Source organism: Anas acuta, chromosome 5, assembly GCF_963932015.1.
Source record: "Anas acuta chromosome 5, bAnaAcu1.1, whole genome shotgun sequence".
NCBI classification, from domain to species: Eukaryota; Metazoa; Chordata; class Aves; order Anseriformes; family Anatidae; genus Anas; species Anas acuta.
In genome coordinates, this window is record NC_088983.1 from 39,949,417 (window position 1) to 39,973,278 (window position 23,862).

The window sequence follows — 23,862 nt, forward strand, 5'->3', positions numbered from 1 at the left end:
TTTCAGATGACCGACTAAAAAGTTTTTCCCTCAGCTTCCACATCACAGTGTGGCTCCCATCAATAATTTGGGGAAAAATGCTTGAGTTCCCAACGTTTTAATCCATATATCTTAATTATATGAATTAAAAGGGAGTTGGATATATAGATGACCTTAAAATGTTTCAGTCCAGTCTGTGAAACACTAATTTAAAAATTCAGTGTTGCATTAGATAAGCAAAAAATATTCTATAGAGCATTGAGGAGCAAGATATTAATTTGACTTATGTAGCTGTGCCGTGCTGACATGAGCAACCACATTATATAATTTTTCTTCTATATTAACCAAACTTCATGTTACAACTCCCTAGCATGTTTCCCCTCCATACTCACAGTGGGAAGCTGATCTCTATCTTCATTCCCTAATTAGGAGGAAACATCTGAATTTCCAGCATAAAGTTATTCACGATCAGATTATACTCATGTATTCTCATGACAACATTGCTGGCTAGCTTAAACAGTTATTTTCCCCCTTGAGGCATTTCTAGACCATCATAATATCAGTCACCATACTTCTGGATAAACCAGACCACGATCTTCCAGTCTCTTCTCATGACAGGCTCTCCATTTCCAGGACTGGTTGAACAGCCCATCTCAGCACCTTCCTGGAGCTTGAATTCACACTTCTTGAACATGAAACACAGAAACTTTACAGAATATTTTATATTAAATATTGCCAGAGATCTGCACTAAAGGTATTAGTCCTTCCAATACAGCCTATGAATGCATTTCTCTTTTTCTTCAGTTACAGCAGTTACAACAGACATGTTCTGTGACCCCCTACGCTCATGTAGGTGCAAATGAGACCCATCCCGAGAACAGTACTGGAGGAACTCTGCTGGTTCCCTCCCTCCAGCTTTATGCTTTGCTTTCAGCATTTGATGAGAAACAAGTGCACTTTGTAAGCTGACATGGAGAACAATGCTCCTGCACGTATTTTATCTTTTTTTTAATGAGATTTTAAAAAACATTTTGTTAGGGTCAGAGGCTAGATTCTTTCATCTGAAGGCCTTAATGCCACTTCAGCCCTTCGATGTTCCCCCCACTGCCACAGCTTGCTAACATTTGCTGTTGACCTGTTTGTATCAGAGTGGTTTAATGATTTCAGGACATTTAAAGACAAATAAATAATATTTGGAATAAATATAAAGTAGAATATAATTTTGAGGCTTGATCTGATCTAGAATTCAGTTTGGAAGGCATGAGAAAATCTACAGCTTCTCTCCCCTTCTGTCCAAGTTTGAATCAAAACTCTGCAAGTCAAAATAAAGCCTTTGTGAGGAGAAAGGTTGTCAGGTTCATTCAGATCCAGAGATTCAAACACGTCTTGGAACAGTAGGGCAGAAACCATACTTGCTGTTTCAGTTTAATCTGCAAATCACAAAGCTGCATCAGAACTAGCAACAATTTATATCATTCTTTACAGTTCCAGTATACAAGGCAAGACATAAAGACTAAACGAACACCTACTATCTGCTTTCTCTCATTTCTTAGATTGTAAACTGTTTGAGGTAGGGCTAGTTTTGAGATTATTCTGTTTCCATAGTGCTTAGCAAAATAGGGTCTTATTCTTAGTTGGCACTATCGTGGGAAACACCATTTCTAAAGAAGTAAGGACAAAAACTGCCCTGTTGTCAATGAATCATGGATAATATCAATGTTTTACATATTTCCTCTTATCATCCATGTGTAAATATATATATATATTAATCTTACACTGCAAATAACAAAGTACATGTATTTGCTGTACAAATACCACTGTACGGTTAATATAATGACCAAATCTAGTTCACAAATATACAAAAATTTAATCGGGTTTTAGAAGCTATTTTTAATTCTTTCCATTGTACACACAAGCTGTGACATCTACTTATGAAATTTCTGGATCTCTGATTTGTATAAGAGAACAAGGGGGTTTAAAATTATATTCTTGATTTTCTGAGACTGATTAAAATGCTTCAGCATAGCTGAATAGTGCAGGTGTAAATTGTCTGCGTGCGGGAGAAAGTGATAGGATTGCTTCTCTTCAGCTTAATCTGACTTACACTACAGCAAACAGCCTATTCTCCTTCACAGAATGTGTGGCAGTCAAGAAGCATGCTGCTCCTCTTGTGATCTGGGATACTGACAGAGTGTTTCCAGTTATTCATCCTAAATGGGAAATGTAGACAAGCAAAATGCAGAACACATGGTGGGAAATGTGCTCTGTGTTTTTGGTGAAATCTTCCATCCCTAAATCAGTCTTCTCCTAAATGTCTGCAAAGTGCCCTTGTTTTTAAGCTTTCGGATACACACATGGCCATTCACAGACAGATGCATATGTAGCCATACCTGCATGCACACGGATTTGCACAGATATGCATACATATGCATGAACACCTATCTCAGTGGTTCCAGAAAAATGAAGCATTTATAAATTAATAAACCTTCTCAGCATTTTTTCTCCCACAGTATTATACCTACTGGGCAGGCTTTGTTGCTGCTGGTGTCAGTGTGTCTACAGGACTCAAAGATATCATTGAGCTCATCCTTGAATATGCAGATAAAGAAGAGGAATCCAATAAAGAATGGAAGTCCAATAGTGGTTGCAGAGAGAAATGGGAGGTACCTACAACTATTATCTATCCATTGCCTACAGGAAATGCACAGGGAGACTAGATTGTAGCTGAGGTACCTAGATCACATGCTTAAAGATTTGTGTTGTACATTTTTTCCTGCTGTGATTTGCCCAAGGTTGTAGTGAGTCTTTGTGGTAAGAACATGAATTGATTCCAGACCTCTTGATCTCAATCTAATATGTTAACCACACATTATTCTCCTGCTGTTACTAGAAAATGCATACCTGAAGACGCCATATATCTGAAATTGCTGGGAACTGTTATTTGTCTTGACTGGCTATGAATCAATTTAGAACAATAAGAGTAGGAATACTGAAAATGGATTGGTAAAGCATTTGGGGAAATTAAGAAATTTTAAAAGCCCTAAGAGAGAATCAAACGGCAAGATTTTCTTGGAAGTCAATGGAAACAGCAGCTGATTGGCATAAATTTTATAGAAGACTCCAATCAACCCAGTGTGCAAGAGTCATTTTTAATGTAAGAGAAAATAACCTTTGTTTTTTCAGCTACCTGTCTAGAAGGAAACTTGCTGTTTACAGCACAGACACTACATGGACAGCTGCAGAAGGTCATCCAATGGAAAACAGCTTTTGATGCTGTCTTTCAAACTCTTGTCTTTTTAGATTCCTGTCAATGAAGTCTTGAGGTCTTGTTTGCTGATATGTCCTCCTGAATAAACTTAGCAATTACCTTTATTCAAATTGTGATTACCATCTCAGCAGCACTCCTGTAAGTATAGTTCAGGTTTCAAAACAGCAGAAGAAAATACATTTATCTTCAGGAATGAGGAGGAGTCAAGCAAAACAGTCATTTAGCACATTCATCTGTTTTATGTTCCTTGATCTGAAACTATCAGGAAGATACTGCTGTGGTATGTTTCACAGTGTTAGTGGTCTCAGAGGATAAATTATATCTGTTAAAAAGTGTTTTAAAGTCCAGGAATAGAAAAACTGGGACAAAGACATAGTGGAATGAATCAGTAAGGGCATTTTCTTTGGTCTGGTGCTAAAGCTCTTATTACTTACAAGTTTTCGAAGGTTAGCTGCTGCATTTTGCAGTGGATGCAATGCCTAGCAGTATATTTTCCAGGGTTTATTAGTTTAACATTTATGTAGTTAACATTGACTATAACAGCTAACTTGGACTTTCAGACAATAATTGTGTAAGGTTTTATTGCTATATTGGCTTTTCAGTTGCTATGAATCCTATTGGCAGGAAATTTCTATCCTCCACTGTATCTAATTTTTCTAAAAAATAGTACAAACATTCATACTGCCAAATATGGTTATGTTTATTTGTAAATTTTCAGTTTTCCTTTTAGAAATTTTATTCTGTTTTGTATAGCTTACAAAAGAATTGGCATCAAATTTTGGCTTGTATGAAGATGCGATGTTGTATTACTGGAGAAGCATTAGGTTATGGCAGCCACACATGTATATGAAACGTAAAGAGAACATATTCTTCTAAATTAAAGAACATATCTTTTTAATATCTTTTTCAGCCCAGCCCAACAGTGCATGAGACATTATCACAGGAAAGACATTGTTACTGGGAATTTATATTTTTGCAATAATTGGCCAACAAAATACTCTCTTGATCTTGTGATTTAGTAGGAAAGACACTGTTACTGGGAATTTATACTTTTGCAATAGTTTGCTAACAAAGTACTCTCTTGATCTTGTGATTTAGATTTACGTTAAGGGAGCCCTGAAGCGATCTGACTCGGTTACAAACAACTTCAAGAGCTGGTGAATGTAAAAGGAACATCTTCTCCCCACTACTAAACCTTTGGATGTTTCAGCTGGATTCACTCAGATTCAGCTAAATCAGATTTTTTTTCCTTTGTCCTTTAATCATTCCACAACTCTTTTTCCTTCTTCCTATAATGTCAATGCTGTTGATTTTTATTTTATCTTCCTTTAGTAATAGAGTCATAATCAATGGCTTTCAGGATTTGTGAGAGCTGACATTTGCTTTGGGATTACCCCAAACTATCAGACTATTACTATCTCTTATGCTGGCCATGACCATATATATATATATACACACACTATATATATATATATACACAGTACACATATATATATACTGGTTACATATATGCTCGCTACTGTATGGTGATTACTTATATTAAATGAAGTACATGCAAGAAGCTTTGATAGCATTGTAGTAAATCTTCTGAGAACAGTTCTCTTGTGGTTCTTACTCCTTGCCATCATTCTCAGATCCTTCATTTTCAAATCTACCATTTAGACTTCCACAGACTTTTTATTTGCTTGCAGATAAGGTGAAGAATTGTGAAGTCCGAGAGTTAATGCATGTTATGACTTTCCCACAAAAAATCCCACAAAGATTCTTCAAACACTACAGAGCAAAGCAAATTTCTTAGGCAAGTCAAGCTACTGTGAATGAAAAAGAAAAAGTCAAATGCCAAAATGCTGATGTAAAATTATATATATATTTATGATCAAAAGGTTCTCATGGGATAGAGAAACACACAATATACGCCACTCTCAAATTACTCAGAGAATTGCTGAAGAAGTCATCCTGCTATTCTTAGAAACAGTTCTGAGAACATTCCCTTTGCTGTATAATCACAAATAAATCGTATTTTATCTCAAAACCCAGAGAGACTCAGAAGCCTTTTCTGTGCCACCTTCAGATCAGGATACCCCATTCCATGATTTTGGATGAATCATTGAATCTTTTTGAACAAAATTGTTACTATCACATAACTACCATGCTGACAATAGATATGATGCTCTCTCTTCTGATTGCTAACTGAATAATCACCAGCTGGAAAATGCAGTAGAAGGTATGAAGCTATGCACAGAAGGCAGGAAAGTCAATATACTTCAACCAATGTGATGAAGAACTCTGAGCTGGTGTTTTTCTCTAACTTCATATAGTTCTCTCTATTTTTAGTATTAGATTTTTAACATGAGCCTGAATAAGTATGTCGTTACTCATGTGGGAGCTCTTTGCATATATCATAATTCTCAGACTGCACCTGACAAAGTGTGACCAGCATTTAACGTAAAATCTGTTTCCTGATCACCTTGCCTGCAGAAAATATTTCCAGGAGAGACCCACTATACAGGGTATGACTTCTTCTACTCTTGTTCATAGTCACTTGAAAGCTGTCTTTCTAGATTTCAAAACTGTTCCTGAGTTCACTTTGTACTTCTCTGATTTTGTATTCTGTTCTTCAACATTCAATCCTTTTATCAGTTTTAGGTTTTTCTCTCTTCTATCTTTTCTTCTGTGAATCATTGTTTTGTGTACCACACATCCTTTCTTCCAAACAAATGTGGTCTGTAATTCTTACATGGGAACTGGATTTGGTGAAATTTAGAGTAATACTCATGAAAAAAGCTACAAATGATTGATACTTTCTTCACAGTTTCACTGATCATAATTTCTACTTCAGACACTCTTCTGCAATACATTAATGATTTAGTATATTGAATATGATGTATACATCTGTCAGGTTTTCTAATGCAAAAATATGTGAACAAACAAGCTCCTAACAATCAGAAAGAGGAGTTGTAACTTCACAGAGAATAGAAATGCAAACCCTTTCCACTAAGATTGACACATACACTAGTACACTAGGCTGAGACTTCCAGTAGACTGTTTGCATGAGAAAGCTTTCTCTCTCACATTTTTTTTTAACCTCTTCCATGTTTTTCTATTTTGGCATGGCCATCTTTAGGCTTTTGAGGTCTGAAATAACCCTGCAATAATACCATCTGTATTTCTTGGTTGAGTTATAAAACACTTAAAACATGAAGTCCATAACTCCCTCATACATAACAAATTAGGAAATGGTGTGGGATCATATTTGTCTGTTGTGATTTTCTTAATGCCATTTGTATATTTTTTCAATTTTTAAGTTTTCATTTGCAGGAGGCTTAGCTACCAGAAGCCAACACACAAAAAGCTAAGCAAGATATATGATGAAGAGGAAAAAAGAAAAAAAAAAGTCTGTGGAGATCAGTGAGAAGTTGGCAGTGAAAGACACTGATAGAAAGTAATGCTCTGTGCCCACTCATCTTCCTTTTGTTTGAAACACAGTTTTAGATCCTATTTGAGATTAGAAAACACAAAACCAAATCTACATATGCAACTAATTTCCTCAAAGGGATGGGAGGGGTGAGTAGAACAGATCAAATGCTGAAACCATACTTTGCCACAAGAAAAAGTGTGGAGCTGGGAGTGGAGAGGGTAAAAAATTTAGTCCATATGGTTTAATTATTGACATTCAATGCCTTTGTCATCTGCCAAGCGCAGGGAGGCATAACTGGAAGTATGTTGTCCTTGCTGAAATTCTTGATGGCTGCTTTCTCTATACTTCAGCTTAAAGAGTGATAAATCTTTATCCCAGTCCAGTGATATGGGACTACTGCGTAAGAAAGTTTTCCTCTTAGTCAAGGCAAGGCTGTGCTTTCTAGCCCCCTCCATTTATCACTTAATACAGATGAGAGAAGGAGAAGAGAGCATTGCTTACTGTGCAGGATGGTCTGCTTGCCTGTGGCATGTAGCGGAGTACTTTGGACAGCATATTTTTTCTTTTGATCCTGGAAAAGACCAATAACAAAACCACATTGTCCTTGTGAGAAGCCTCGGGTCAGGTCAAGCATCCTGCAGCCCGGATGCGTGGGGCTGTGCTGAGCTCACCAAGGGAAGTAGTGGAGGTTCCCGTGTCCAGGGAGCTGGGCCAGGCAGGCTCTAGGAAGTGCATGGGAGCCGTGTAGCACAGGGACCTTGCCCACAGCCTTATCCTTGGGATTCTCTTCGTCTGGGGGTGCGGGAAGAGGTTGGAGGGGCCGTAGCCCTGCTGGTTGGTAGCACAGCAGTGCTCATCCCCCAGGTTGTCTCATTGTTCTTCTGGTGCTTTATCATATCTGTGTGGGATGTGTTTTTCACCACTGTGAGAAATAAATTTAACTCACAGTACTCTTATTACTCAAATGGGGTGAGGCATACATATTTAATATCAGTGCTGGCATTTTTGGAAAGCTTTGTAGATTATGTTTCCTGCTGTGTTCAGAATTCTTATCTACTCAATAAAACAGTTTCTACCCCTGTCCACCCCTCAGGCAATCACATTTGCCAATTTTCAAATCAAAATACTCCAGCTCTTTTGAGCTTCTTCCTCTTAAAAAAACAAAAACAAACAAACAAACAAACAAACAACAACAACAACAAAAAACAACAATAATAATCTATTGCCAATACTAACAAGCAGATTTAGTGCCAAGCTTCTGCTTGGTTCAGTCACACATTTTAATCACAATTTCAGAATTGAGTAAAGCATTAAGCACACTTCTACGATCCATTTTTCAGTGAATTATTCAGTAAGCATTAAGTAGTAATTGGCTTGTGTATCTTATGTCAGATCGCCTCATGCTCCCCAGGCCACAAGCATGAACACTGAATGAGACTTCTCACTCAGGCTCAGGTTGTTAATGTTTTCTTACACAGGATTTTATTTCAGGTGGGCCAATAGCTGACATCTCCAGGTACAAGCAAGAACTTTTTAATCCACCATAGGCTGTACCCACACAACTCATTTACAATATTTTTACCAGCAACTTCAGAAAGATCAAGATTAGCTCTCAAACAAACCACTGAAAATCGAAACCAATGCACTTTCATTACCCAGATTTTTATCACTTTTTTTGTTCTCAACTGCAGATAAGTTCAAGTTCATGAAAGGGCAACTGTCATTTAGCTCTCTAAGAAAGGTGCTTGTATATGAACTGCAGTTTTGCACTTCCTTATTTCAGGACAAGCAATAATAGCTCTGATTAGTTCAGGGAGCTGCGTCACTCTCTAGAACAGTCCAATCAATTGACAGTTTTAATTCCCAAACAAAAGCTGTTTATTAGACATTCAAATACAAATCCATACATGTGCAAAAGTCTTATTTTTAAAGGAACTCATTTAACTTAAAAATAATGCTGTTTACCAGGGTAACAAGCAAACCCCAAGTCCTGAAAACCTGAGAAAACAAAAGTATTCTCAGGCTGAAAGTATTCTAAGTTCACATGGACATTTAAGTGTTTCTATAATTTTGTACAGAGCAGATAAAATATTACTGTTATAGCTCTGAACACTTGCCCTTCCTTTGCATGAGTGTTATGATAGTCAGACCTATACTGATCAGAATAATTAAATCACATGGTGATAATACTGTGAATAAACATTACAGAGAAAATCATATAATTTCTTTCATTAATTCTGCATAGTATATTCACTGGCTAAGTATAAGAATGTTAAGGAAATGCATAATGCCTAATCATACAAATATTACATGTTAAATGAACTGAAAACTTGATCATTTCATTAGCAATTATCGTGCTGTTTAAAAGACCTCAGCTATAGTTAAGTGTAATGGAACATACAGTAAAGATTGCTTAAGTTTTAAATCCACATTTCATGCAGTAAGCAGGGAAAAACTCTGCTTGTGCATTACATGACTATCCTGGAACTTCTGCTTCCTAGACAAGATCAAACGGGTTAGACTTTTGAGACTCAAGTGTTACCAATTTTGGGTGCCATTCGTAGACAGGATATCAGTGCATATTTACCCCTCTTCGTTCCAGTGTGTGTTTCTGTAGACACACACGCGCACACACGTATGCAGTGGAAGACGGAAAGGAATGTTGTAACTCAGCTGTAAATAAGTAACTTGATAGGACACCTGCGTACAAAGAGAATGCTACCTTAAGGACAAGGCAAAAGCTTTATCTATAGTTCTGCCACAGTGAAGCAGACTGCATCAATTGTCTGTTCTTTACAACAGGGATAGGAATATTCAAATAAGCCCCTGTAAGGAAAGTTTAGGCTGCTCATTGAAGGAGTTTTTTTGCTGTAGAGTTTATGCTCACAGTTAACCTGGATTTGCCCATTTTTAGCGCTGAGGAAAAGTGAATCAATGTAATTGTGTCACGACTTTAGAGTAGCAGCTTTTCCCAGAGGGAATGCAGTGCTGAATGCACAGTCACTAGGGGTTTCAAAAAGTGCTTAGTTTTGGTTAAAGGATGAAAAATACATTAATTGATTTTATTTGATTATAATAAAAAAAAAAAAAAACAGGCCATTTCAGAATACAGACACATTTTAAAACTGAGCACAAATATATTGCCAGCTGATGCCTGACAGAACTTTGCAAATAATTGTGTTGCCCCAAAAGAAAATAAATCCAGAAAGTTTTTTTTTTTTTTTTTTTTTTTTCACTCTGATACTGCTGGTGATTTGAGCTTAGTCACTCTTCTTTCCTAACGAGCAGCATCTGGCTGCTAATGTGTTAGCACTTATCTTAAGAACATTATTTTTAAGAGTTCAGGAAATACATCCTACAAAAACTGCTGCTGGTAACACGGTTAGTTCTAAACAGAAACCTGCAACAGTGCTTCCCTCCAACCGTAGTCAAAGACCCAAGCTAGGTTTTGGTATTTCTGTAACCACAGCAACCTATGCACTTCCACACTGCTATAAATCAGTGCTGGTTAGCTTTTGTCAGGTGGCCCAACTTTTCTTAGGGGGACACTAAACCTTTGGATATTCTTGGGACTCAGAAGCTCTTTGGTGTTTTGCACATGAAAGAAAGAACAACACAGACAAATGAAAACAAAGTTTTTAGGTAAAAGGCATAGTGGTGGTAGAAATTGCTTTCTGTAACAAAACTTTTTACTGTGATCCTTTGATATTCTGAAACATGATTTCCCTCTGCCTATTTTGTAAGTCAATTAAAAAGAAGAAACTCAGTTCTTACTTGTGTGCTGAATACCCGCAGTACAACTCAAAAATGATGTTACCAACAAAAAATTAATCAAGTGAACATATTCAGATTTATTTTTTTTAAAAAACAAGATCTTTCTAAAGCTAAGTTAGCATCAATCAGTTAATCCATTTTGTTCCTTCTTTTTTCTTCATAAACATAAAATACTTTCTAAGCCCTGATTAATAGAATATTTGGCTCAAAGCAGTACACCAAATAATGAAGGTAAAAAATAAATGACAGTAAACAATCCTCTGTTTCTGTTTGGATTTGTACATATTTCAGCCCATTGAGCTTGTAGTGTAAGCAGAATAATACTTGCCTTGCATGTATAAAAAGAGACTTCATGACTACTTTTTGAAGTCCCAGCTCTCCATTGTTCTTTATCTTGAACAATGACTTGCACTAGTACTGAGTGCAGAGTGTAAAATAGCATCTCCAGAGTTAGGAGCATTTTATACCCAGTTTAGGCTGGCAGTTGTGCAATTGCTATGCAAGAAGAACAATGAGTGAAGCCTTTCAACTGTAAAAATGGATGATTCAGCAAACCGTTGGTTATATGAGTCACTCGTACTCTGCTGAGTAGATTTTTGATTTTAATGACTCTCTACACTATCCTGAGAGATAGCCTGAAGAAGAGCTGTAAGGGAAGTACGTCCTACCCACTGCCTCCCTACTTTTCAGGCTATGTATCTCTATATGTGACCCATAGAGAGCTTGTCTAGATCTAGCTGGCAAGTAATAAAGCCTCTGAACACTCTTGGGTCCAGATTCATCTTGGTTCAACAAAATCCACATTTTCAGGCTTATTGTGTACATAGGACATAAATCTTGATTTGAGGACAAGGCTATTTACATCAATAACATGGAGATATTGACAAAACTATTTACTTGACTACAGATATCAAGGAACATATCTTGACTTCAGATGCTGCATCAATGCACCCTATTTTTTGTTCGGTAATAGCATATTAAGCTATTTATCTGGTCTCTTAGGCTAAAGTTACATCCATACTAGTAAAATGCATAGTACCATAGTGTATCCTCTGGGCCTTAAGTCAACTGGCATGGTCTGGTCCTCTCAGTACTGTTAACCTCTCTTTATCCTTCCAAATCAGAGTGGCTGCTTGCAAACTACTATTGCAGGTGGTTACTCTCCTGTGTTTACTCCTAAATTGTGCTTAGGAGTTGTTTGGGAGAAATCTGCAATGGGCAGTGTAACTTAACAGCACAGACATTCAGGTTATAGACTAGGCATGGCCAAATATTCTACATATATTTGTTATTAAAACAAAGAGCAACTAGTCATCTTGTATGCTATATATCAAATTTGTTCTATGACCCATACATAAACCCAACATCGGCAAGTAAATCTGCAGCACAGAATAGTTTTATTTAGCAAATGACCAATTTATCACTGCAACAAAGGCCATTCCTACCAGCCAATTTGAGCAGTTAGGCTGGTGACCTTGTCTTTGCATTGAAACCCTAGGTGGAGGACTTCTTATGCGCTTCATATAACATGAAAGGTCGTTTGCCTGAAATGCTTTTGAGGGACAGATTTACCAATTGACCCCTGAAAATTTAACTTTTTAGTCACAGAAATAAAAATAATCTATAATTGTCCCATTTGTAAAACCCTCTCTGGAATGACCTCCATGTAAATTGAATTGCCAAATCAATTGTTGCATCTGTATGAGCAAAACTCATCAGTTGAAACTGGAGCTTTTATTCTCAAATAGAGGTTTTTGACACAGGTCATAAAAAGTTCAGTTCTATATGAGAAACTTTTCAAAGGTTTTGTCCAATTACAAACCAGTAATTTAGGTTAGCATAACTGTGTAGCCAATTTGTAAGGCAACATGATGCAAGGGCTGGATAACTGAGTTCACCGCAAAAATTGTAATTTAAAAAAAATAAACCTAATTCTCTTACACTGGATTTATTATTATTATTATTATTATTATTATTATTATTATTATTATTATTATTATTATTATTATTATTATTATTATTATTATTATTATTATTATTATTATTATTATTTATTATTATTATTATTATTATTTGAATTATTTATTCTTGAAAGAACACTGCCCCACCTAAGATTCTTTGGTTTCTTACCTACTCTGTTTACATAATTGTCAATGTCCTGTGTGTACAAAGCAGCTAAGGATTCATTCATTGTCCCTTACAACAGAAGCCAGATGTGCCAGATCTGCACATTGCCTTTTAAAGTGGAAGTACTTTCTGATTAAAAAAATACCTTACAAATTCCAGTCTCAGTCCTACAAACACACATACCAATGTGGAAACCTTTTAAATCCACTGACTTTTCAATTATATGCCAGATATAATGGACTAAAGGTGAACAAGGGTATCCATTTTGCTGGAACTCATCAGGCTACTCCTTCATGCTATACATCAGCCAGCAAGTATGTCCATCACTCATGAATGGGTAATTACTGGGAGGGCAACAAATGTGGCCTAGCCAGTTTTGACACCCACAAAAATGCTTTAGTTTTGTGCCTATGATGAGTCATACATTTAAATATTTCTTCTTTTCTTGTATAGTTGTCATCCTACTTCTCACCTTGATGAGTAAATATACGTATCTCAAGCTTACAATATATTCAGCTTTAAAAAAAATCTTGCCTTACTACCTAAACAATAGTTTGTAATAGTCATTAGGCTGGTCCAAAGGAGGTGGCTTTTTGTTGTTGTTGTTTTGTTTTGCTTTATATAAACCCACATCTCTGAGCAAGAATCTTTTGCTTATAGTCAGTGCAATTTTTAGGCTAACTTATTTTCTAAGTATCATCCATGCTCGCTATAATAGCCAGGTACTATAAAAGCACTTTACTAGTTTATCTCATAATACTTAACAAAGGAGTAAGTTTAACACTATTTTATAGATGGAGAAATTGAGTGTGAGAAAATCAAAGTGATGAGACCAAGGCCATGAAAAGAGCTAAGCAGAGACAGGAAATAATTGAAGCTGTTGTGTATTTCAGTATTTTAGCCACATTCACAAGGGCTTTATATCATTTTGCATAGAAGAGATTCAAACATTGGATTCTGCCATGAGTTTTGCAATTTTGAGTTTTAAATCTCAATTGTGGTCTCAGTTCAGATCAGTCTCCAGCTGATTTATGGTTATTTTTGGAAGAATGAAAGTATACTTATTGTGTCATATATACTGGCTAACAGTAAAACATGCTTGAAATCAAAGGAAGTGAGGGTAGCAGAAAAGGGAGATGAACACAGCTAAAAAAAAGTCTTTGTTTTTACTAAATGTCATGGCTACAATACAATCCAGTCTCACCAGAAGGTCCCATTTGACTTCAAATGAAGTGATTCTAGAGAAGAAGGAGTGGACAAAGCAAAAGACTTTTAATTCAGAGAAATTAAAAAAACACTACTCCCACTCCTGGCCAACTACTTAACCACTGCATTTCATGCCACAATGAAGCCGACAGAAACATACTCAACCTTCTCCCAGATAACTGTTTATGCCAAGTCTTTGGAAAAGGGAAAGTGGAAGCTATCGTAGGCACAGGAACTGCCCCTGAGAACTTGAGATTTGTCTTTATACAGAGCCTATCAGCAGTTAAAACTGTTTTTGTCTCACTGTCGTAATGCAGAGCTGCTAAACTTGCCTGAGGGTCAGTGTCTTCATATTACAGAAGAGAAATGTAGAGACTGCTATAACATCAAGTAAAAACCCCTGATTTGTGGCGTTCATAAATCCAGTCTTCTATTTAAAGAAGAAAAGGGCTTTGGGATTGATTAACTGAGCCAAGGAGGGATTTGGAAATACCAGAGTAGAAACGTCTAGCATTGCTCTAGTTCAAAAAGATAATTGTTAAGTAAACAGAATTTTCAAAGCAAGAGCTTTGCTCTACATAGCAAATAAGCACTTAATCAGGCATGTAAATGGAAGAGAGGCATCTCAGGTATTTTCTGAAGGTAATTTAGGGGCACTTAGGACTGCTGTTATGTGCTCAAGTTGGTACCCCTGGTAGATTTATAGAAGTGGTCAAAAGAGATTTTGAGAAACCAGATAAAAGTTCTTTAGAGCTACACTGAAGACTGCAGATCATCCTGGAAGTGCCAAAATTGCTGGGAAGTGCTTCAGATTTATTTTTTCTATGTTAGTCCTGGAAAAAGGGGCCTTTCTTTTCCTTGATTAGTCCCATGTTTGAGGAACATGGAAAGATTCTTGCTAAGGCAAAAAAAGGGTAGTAGGAAAAATCACAGAAGAAGCTATGCAATGAAATACTGAATTATGCATGCATATATTTGAATTTCTACATTCAGAAAGAAAAGATGACAAACTAGGACCATGAGGAAGTACTGGGAAGAGGATGACTATATTCTGAGGGGAATTACTATTGCTCATTTCTCTTCCTCAGCTGGCCAGTCTACTTTCGGGTGAAGTACTGAGAAGATGCGTCACAAATTACATCCCTACTGCTGCAGGAAATCTGCTTAAAGGCAGACTTCACACATGTAATTTGCTCGTGTCTGTCAGTAGTGTGGGTATGGTTAGGAAAGATGCATTCCAGGCTGAGCAGGAAATGCAGTGTCACTGGGACCTGGAACATGTCCTCTGGCTGGGGGCATGGCACGCTGGACCCCCACACCTCCCCTCTTCCTCACTAGGGCTGCTGTCTGGGGGTTCGCATGCCCTTCCAGCTGACACGGGGCCACCCTGCACAGCTGGGGCTCCCTTCATGTTTGGTGCAGTCACTGGAGAAGGACGCCAAGCTGGTGTTCTCCACAGAAAGGACCAAATGCACTTTTGTCCAGTAGCTCTCGAGTCCCTTGCACAGCTGAAGTATGACTTGAACTCCCTTTCTCCTGGTTCTAAGAAAACGTCTGGAGGCCATTTTGCCACGTTTTGTTCCCTGCTACGCGTTTCCTGTTTGACAGCTGTCACCACCAGTTTCCACAAACACTGTCAGTTCCTTTGTAGGATGCAAGTCAGACATTTTATTTTTTTCCTGTATAAACACTGAACATATTTAGAATATTACTGATTTCACCCCAACTACTTTTTCCAAGTGTTGTGAGGGAAAGTGTTCTCACCTCCAAAACTGGAAGAAATATGTCCACCTTACATTTTTTCCAAACTTGGAATTATGCATCCATAAAAAGGAATTACATGCAAAACTAGCGGAATTGTCTTGTTAACTATTCACATTTCCAAATGGAAATAATTTCCTTTTAGAAACTGTCTTCCAAATAAATAAAGCTACATTCAATGTATAAATTAAAATAATCTCTGACACTTTACACATCTCTTTAAATAAAAATATCCTCTTTTTGGCCAAAAATGAATATCATAAAAAGCACTTAGAGTAGACACAAACATTTAAAGCCACGCTGAGAATTCAGACCATATAATAAAAGACAAGTACCACCAATGTAGGATAATTCAGTGGTTCTTAAAATTACAATCTAACGTAGTTTACCAATCATTTTCTAAATCTGCCATCAAAACCACATACCTCACTAAGATTTTATTATTATTATTATTATTATTTTTAGGACAGCAAACTTGCTATTTTCATGACTTAAAGCCATATGGTTCCTCTCAGACATTCTTCTCTAGCACAAATTCACTTATAATATTGAGGCTAATCCTCTGTTTGATAAATGCCTATGAATCATACCTTTACCCATCTGCCATCCTGTGTCAAAGAAGTAACACTCCTACATCTACAAACATTTCATTCACCTTAGTTTTTTGAGTGCTGCTCTCAGACTCTATTTTCCACAGATTTTATTTTTATGGAGTCCTTAGTTTCATGTCTGTTTGTATCAGGTGGTTCAGTAATGGGTGAAGTCACCAGACTGCTGACCTGATTCAAGGTCGATTTCCTGAGATCAGGCCAAATCAGACTCCTGTAATAGACAATAGAATTGCCCCCTATAGAAGTTCTTTGCACTGTCATTAAGCACCCATGCTTGTAAATGTTATAAATATTGCTTTATATTTTGTAATTAACTTTATTCTGACAAAAAACAACAACAAAAACAACTAATTTTCTGACTGCCCGATAATAATGTTCTCAGATTGTTAACAAAATACTTTACAGAAAACCATTCTGTGTTGAATTTTTATTCTTTTTGAGCATATTTTGGCAATGATGAGTACATGACAGGTTCCTGTCTCACACCAGGACAAAATAGGTACAGTTGCTCTTGAGAGAGTAGACCAGCCTTTTCTCTGTGTGTGTCTGTACATGAGCAGAGCTTTCCATAGTCCTTGGTGATGTTAGTCCTCAGCTGGAGCTTGTAAAGTCAATTGTACAATGAGAATAAAATGACATTGGGAGGAGAATAAGAAGCATAAATCAACAGTGTTTTATGCTCCTAATGACTTGTAGTTTTTAACAGGCATAGGTTGAAACCAGGTTGGCACCTAACTTAAAACATCCCAAGACCTGTTCTTCTTCCTGTTTTCAGATGTCTTGACACTGTTATTATACAAGTTGAAACTACTGGCCTTAGTTCCCTTGCCTTTTAATTTTTGCTACCTAAAAGGCTGCTGACATTTTGAATGACAAATCCGGTTTCCTCCAGTTCCCAGAAGAGGAAGGCCGGCTTCTGATAACACGTGAATCAGCTTCTGCTGCCAAATGGAAATGGTGTCTTTTGGGGCTAAAGCTTCAAAGAAAGGATCTGAGATATACTGAGCTTGCTGTATATCTTGAACTTAAAGGCAGATAATGACCTTTGAATCTGAATATGCAGAAGATGCCTTTACTAATAGGTCTCCCAGCTCCCACAGGAAAAGAAGGTTTGGCAGTTGTACTAAGAGAGCTCTGCAGTCACTGCCACATCCGTTAGACAAGGAAAAGCAGTACAGGGGCAATGTAGGTGGGTGGTAAGGTGGGGTGAATATTATTTCTACCTGTCCTTTCAAGCACTCACAGAAATCAATGAATGCTTAAATTTTGCCACAAGACACGGGCCTATTTGCTGACCCTCTTCCACCTTGTTAAACTTAGGAAATCAGGATAGTAGTTTATCTGTGCATTTACAGGGCCACTCATGAGTTTCATGGACAAAGCCTCCTGGTAGTTGAAGAGGGAAAACTCCCGTGTTCTGGTAAAACAGCCAGCACAATTTTTCATTTCTTTCTCCAGTGTTCCCCCTTCATAAGCCTCACACTGATTGAGATGCAAAATAAAGGACTGGTTGGGGAAACAAATTATGACTTATGGGAGAGAAGTTTAAAGAGGAGGGAAATTTAAATACAAGTGTAAATACAAAAAAGGCAGTATAAATAAAAGTCGAGGTCACATTACTCACCACAGTCACTGTTGTTTTTATTGTGGAAGTGCCAAGGCACTCCAGCAGTGGCACAGATTCTCTCTGTGTTCATTTCTACTTAAAGACAAAATATAACAGGTATCTCTGCCCTAAAGAGCTTCTAAGTTTTAGGTAAAGTTTAATTGTATTCAGTATCTTTACAGAATAATGTTTTCTAAAAGAAAGTCATATTTCTTTGAAAGAAGAAAGACTAGAATATTACATACTGTCACGAAAGGAATAGTATCAGAAAAGCTTTCATGGATTCCACTGCAAAGAGAACAAATTTGTGTTTATATCTTTTTCACATCGATCTCTTTATAAATCACATTATTTGCTGTTCTCTGGAAAGTACAGCCTTTTCCAATCCCCTTTTGAGAAGACCTTATATAATTACGGAAGAGCACAGAGCAGCCTTAAAGCAGAAGTATTGAGCATGTTCCGAAAAGTCTTGTATACGTTTAAGACACTATATGAATCATCTTTATCATTACAGAAGGAAGCATCCAATTAGAAACAGACATCTGAAATTTAGAGTGAGGGCATGGTAGACCACAGAGGTTGGTAAAGCAAGGAAAAAGCATAATAACATGCTTGTGTTAGGCTGGTATATTATTTAGTACCAGTGCAACCGTGGATCAGAAATGTGTTATGTGCCAAATAAAGTTTTTGCTTTAGTGGTTTGGATACAGTTACAAAGTAACTGTGAATGACAATTTTGGCATATAAATGGTTAGCAGATACAACAATCTTGGCATATAAATGGTTAGCAGATATTCGTTCCAGAATTTAGGCAGCTGTCTGGTGCAACCTGATATATTTTGTAAGTAGTTTTCCACATAACATGTCTCACAGAAGGCTTTACAGCTAATCATCTTTTGTATATGCATACACAAGAGGATATTAGCTGCAATATAATCTACATTTGGCATATACAGACATAGTATAGGCAGAGGGCAATGAATTAGGATCTACTGTAAAAGCAGATACTGTAAATAGCAGCTAATTAAGAGTTTTTCAGCATGTCACTGTGCACAACAAACCCTAATATTTCAGTAAGACATAACTGTGTCTGCGAGCTCAGCTGTCACATCTTGTTGGAACAGAGGCTTATGCGAGGTGAGGACGTGATGCTGCCCCTAGCACCGTGCTTTATGTGGGAGTAGCAGGGTGCAGCAGCAGTATGACAGGATGGTTCTGCCATAACTCTTCATCATTGCTTACATTTTTTTGAACTAAAGCCTTCTGAAAATGCTTTTTCTAGGCAACCTCTTACCTTTAGCAAGGACATTGGGCTTGTTTTCTTAAAAACAGAAAGGAAGAACTAAGTGTAAGATATTAACATGAAACAGCATTGTATATTATTAGAAGACTGTTTTCACAACACTAAAGGAAGAGCTGAACAAAGGAACAATATCATTAATTACTGCTGGACATTCAACAGTATGTATAGGCAAGTATACAATATGATTACATGAAGTACCTTAATCCCATCATTCTTTCAGTGGGAGAAACATTGCAGGAATCCAGTGGAACTTGAGATGCCAATGTGAGGAATACTCTCCTTTTCTTTCCTTTTCTTTTAGTTCCATTGAATTCCCATTTTCCTCACCACAAAGCAGCAAAGATTGCTCAGCTACAATGTGAAATATACTTTCTATTTAATGCCTTCACTTGTGATGCCTCTGGCATGATCACTAATTGTGCAGCTCAGGGCTCATTCCAAGTGTCACAGCTTTGCAATACTGCTAAGGAGTCAGCAGGGACAGAGTTCTGCATGATCGGACAGTGCATGTGGCAGTTGTGAGTCTCCTGATGCCTGGTATCACTATCATCACAAAAAGTCTTGTTTCTGAGACTTCCAGATCTCTAGCCTCAAGGTTGGAAGGTACTCGTGCTTGAAATCTTTCAAGTGGACAGCCTGCCTTCTGGATTGCCAGGGGCATTTAGAAATCAAGAAATTCTGAAGGAATGAAAAGAGCCCTTGATCTGGAAGACCTTCCAAAAGAAAGGAAAGAGGCTGTCTATTCTGACAATGCAGACCTGATGGAGCTTATGGAGCCACTTGCTTTGTAAAAAGGGGAAATGTGATTCTGAGCTACATCAGGATCCAACTGACTGTAATTTTAATCTTTTCAACATTTATTAGCAAGGGCCAAACCCTAGTTCTGAACCAACAAGGCTTTTCTGTTCTTATGTAAAGAAATCTCTGAATTACGAGGTACTGAATATGGGGGTCTTCCAAATAGTGGAGAATATGGACAATATGCTTGTCTTGCTTTTACATTCTTCTGTAGGTATCTGCTATTGACCAGTGCTGGAGACAGGACATGGAGCTACAGGGACCTTCTGATCTAGTATCTCATGCTCAGGAATGATGATCTAATTCAGGATAGTACTTTTCCACTCACCTTTCTTATCATAACCTTTCAGGGGCATCTTGTGGTATATCCTACTACTTTTCATATGTCAAGCAATCTCTGTGGGTAATTCCAGAAGAAGGAAGTAAAAAAGGAGTACTTGGGAGAATGACTGCGATTGTGGCTTGGTTCCACAACTGCAGAGCTTTGAAATCCCCCCACTATTCACAGTCTCACAGAATATAAGACCATTACAAATGGTCTCAAAACTTTTAAGAACTGTTGTTTTCATAAACTACCTTTTTATCTTCAAACAGTGTCTTTTGGTATAAATTCTGTACCTATGATCACAAATGTCTGTTTATTTTGTCGCTTAAAATAAACAAACACAGGACAATAGGAAAAAAAATGCAGTGGGCCCTTTTACTTAATTTCCTGAAAATACAGAAGTGGCTTCTTGGTGGGACTTTCCAGACGTATGTACTCAAGTCAGTTTTCTCTGAAACCACAAAAATGTCTCAAAGTTTATGCCTGTTTGTAATTGCACATTTTAGAACATTTCTGTTTCTCTGTTAGTCAGAACTTGATGAAATATTACAGGAATGTGTACTTCACTTTTTTTTTTTTTTTTTTTTTTTTTTTTTTTTTTTTTTTTTAATGCTAAAGCTAACAAAGCATGATTTTCAAGAAACATCCAGGTCAGGCATCTAAGCTCTTTTTCAAAAGTGACTTCTGCATTCAGAAGCCTAAGTTCCAATGAAAATTGATGTTCTGTTTTCACGAGATGTTTAATCAAGGAAATAAATGTTTTGAGTAATTAACTGGGTCTGTTTTCAAACTGAAATGTAAAGTGTCATCTGAGGTCACCAACTAAGCTTGTAGGAAAGGTTTTTTTTCTGTCCATATTAGTAACACATACAAAATATATGGGAAAAGGTATCTAGAAATTAACAGAATGGGAATTAAAAATGCAATTTTAATAATGTCAGAACAGAGAAACTTGTTTTTTCACTGTCTTCTACTAATGTAAATTATGAAATGTATTTATATCTGTGCATATAAAATACAGTGAGCAGAAGTAACGGTTTCCAAAGTTCCTTGGTGACTTTTACTGATAGCAAGCAACAAAGTAGCAAACATCCAATTTCAGCATCCTGTACATAGCCTCTACATATATGAAGTTCTTTTCATATTGACTCACTGAAATGAGTTCCTGGACTTTGTAAATGAAAATTCATTTGACCATGAAAACATCCCGAGATAAATAGAAAAGAGGGAGAGCATAGGTAAAACTTCAGAACTAACAGCTATATTGAGGAAGCACGTAACAAGTGGCATAACTAGGGAATATTAAAATCCCTTAATCTATCTAAATCTGCATTTGATTTATGCATAAATGCTACAAAGGTTGAATTTCTGTATTACTCTAGCTTTCAACCAGATCAAGACAATTTCTCAGTAAGGGCAAGAAGGCAGGAAGGAACTATGAGCCAGGAAGGAGAGCCAGTAATGTCTTTTTTTTTGTTGTTGTTGTTGTTTTTCCTCTCCTTAAAATAACATAATGGAAATGGATCTCAGAAGGCTGAGAGAGGATCTGAGAAGGAATCAAGTATAAGAAGCTTTCAGGAGTTTACATGGGAATTGATCTGTTGTGAATTAATGTACCTGTCATTTTTTGGTATAATTTCCTGAAGGAAGATGCAAAAGCACAGTCATTTATGGCTCTGATAATGTAGGAGTTCTTATACTCATTTTGCTATTTTAGCTCTTGCTAGCTATCTCCAAATGCTGATAAAGTTCCAAGTAAAAACTGAATAGAATGTCAGGTCTCAGACCAGAAAACCAAAGCTATTTTTAGATACTACAAGTTCAGTGCTGTTTTTAAGCATTTCTGAACATATGGCTCAGATTTTTGGCTGTTTTACAAATATCTTGAGAGTATCTGGTACAGAAATGGTCTAGTTCATCTGTGAGATGAAAGGCAAAAGGTTTACTCTGAAATTCAGTACATCTTATAGCTCCATTCATAAAATAAACATTGGGGGTAATTAAGAAACAAATAATATCTGCCTTCAGAAGTTGTTCTCTTCTAAAATGAGAAAGATTTTCCTAAACTTGAAGAATGACTAACAAAATCTATATTTTTCATAGGTATCTTGACCAAAAACTGTTCACCATTATTGACATTCAATTTTGGCCTCTACATGCTCAATTAAACAGTGATACAGTTTCTATATTTTCTTCAAATCCAGCTGTGCATGGGTTTGTATTGGAATAGCTGAGTTAAGACAGAGACGACTCTTCAATATAGACTTTGAAAATATTAGAAGTGCAGCCCCCCAGGGAAGTATTGGGAAAACTCTGCTGTACAGTGAGTATGTAACACACCTCAAGGATTTCCAGAAACTGGACTTGTGCACTCCTTTATGTCTACTGTATGTCCTTAATAGAGCAAGTATTTCTGTAATTTAGCTTTTAGTCACCTTTTTAACGCTATTGAAGAATTCTGAAATTTTTAAAAGAAAGCACAAACTGGATGTTCTTTGCCCATGAGACATCCAGAAATTTGTCTCTCCACATTAAAACAACAACAATAACAACAAAAACTCATGTTTTTTGGTAATGTTTACCAATAGCTAGACAGAGTAATATGGAATATGTCACTAAAGATGAAAGTCTTACCAACAACGAAATGCATTCTGGCATCTTGAGATGCTAGAACATGATTCTGTTTCTCTGTTATGTAAAGTGTATCCATTTATTCCTATATAAGATATTGTTATCAAACCCGAGTTTCACTTTGATCACTGGATGCTGAAATCCCTAATGAATTTTTGCTCTATCTATTGTTAGGTTAAGTTTTCCAGCAACCCTGACTGGGAAGTCTTTATTCAGGGTGAGATACAAGGGAATCCTCTGGAGCCAATCAAAGGCAGCTTTGTACAGGCTGTGAAGTTGTAGCCATCCAGCCCTGTAGATCCTACCAACCAAAGAGAAAGAGATTTTCTCAATCTGTGACAGCAAAACTTCTTTGCTCACAATTGCAAATTGCAATTCTTTGCTCACAATTGCACCTCTACCACCATGCTAGTGAGTCCTTTTGGTAGCAGCTGCAGAGGTAGCTTCAAGGAATATATTTCTGCTCTAATAGTTATCTTCCTATGATTCTTTTAAAGAGAAATCCAGAGAGGATTGTGATTCAGAGAACAGCTGCTTCCTTGATTCGCCTCTTCCTGTTCTCACTCAGAGGCTGCAGTACGTAAGCAGAAGGCCATCTGGGGGGTCGCAGGCAGGCAGGGGTGGAAGCCGTGCCCTGAAATAAATACTGCTTTCCTCAAAACACAGGGAGAGGGAAACCTCAGGCAGATACATTCCTCTTTTTGTATTCAATTCCAAGAGGAATTTGGCTTGAGTGTAGCATAAAGGTTTTTGGACACTGAGTAATATCACAATTCCAAAGTAAGAAAGCAAAAGGAAATAGTGTCATTCTATCTAATGACTCCTACATTTAAAAATATCTGTGAAAATTCTTGACACAGTTAGTAAGGAACACACACTAATTATTCAGAATTAGAAATCGTCTAAAAATCTTCAAGAAAATCTGGACTATAGTTTATATCCAGCTCAGAATGATTTCCCTATGCTTCACCAGCACCTGGAATCTAGTATGCATATGAGTACCCATGGCAGGCAAAATTGTTTAATTTAGCTTTCTATATACAGCCTGTAGGTTA

At 37.0% G+C, this 23,862-nt stretch overlaps 1 long non-coding RNA gene across 1 annotated transcript; it reads right to left on the minus strand.

Moving 5' to 3' along the window:
- Nucleotides 1–2,841: 2,841 nt before the first annotated feature.
- On the minus strand, nt 2,842–10,851 carry LOC137857613 (uncharacterized). The gene is made up of 3 exons (XR_011097179.1): nt 7,337–10,851; nt 7,167–7,236; nt 2,842–5,058 (listed from the first exon to the last, which is right to left on the minus strand). It is a non-coding gene; the product is annotated as an uncharacterized lncRNA (long non-coding RNA).
- Nucleotides 10,852–23,862: the final 13,011 nt, after the last annotated feature.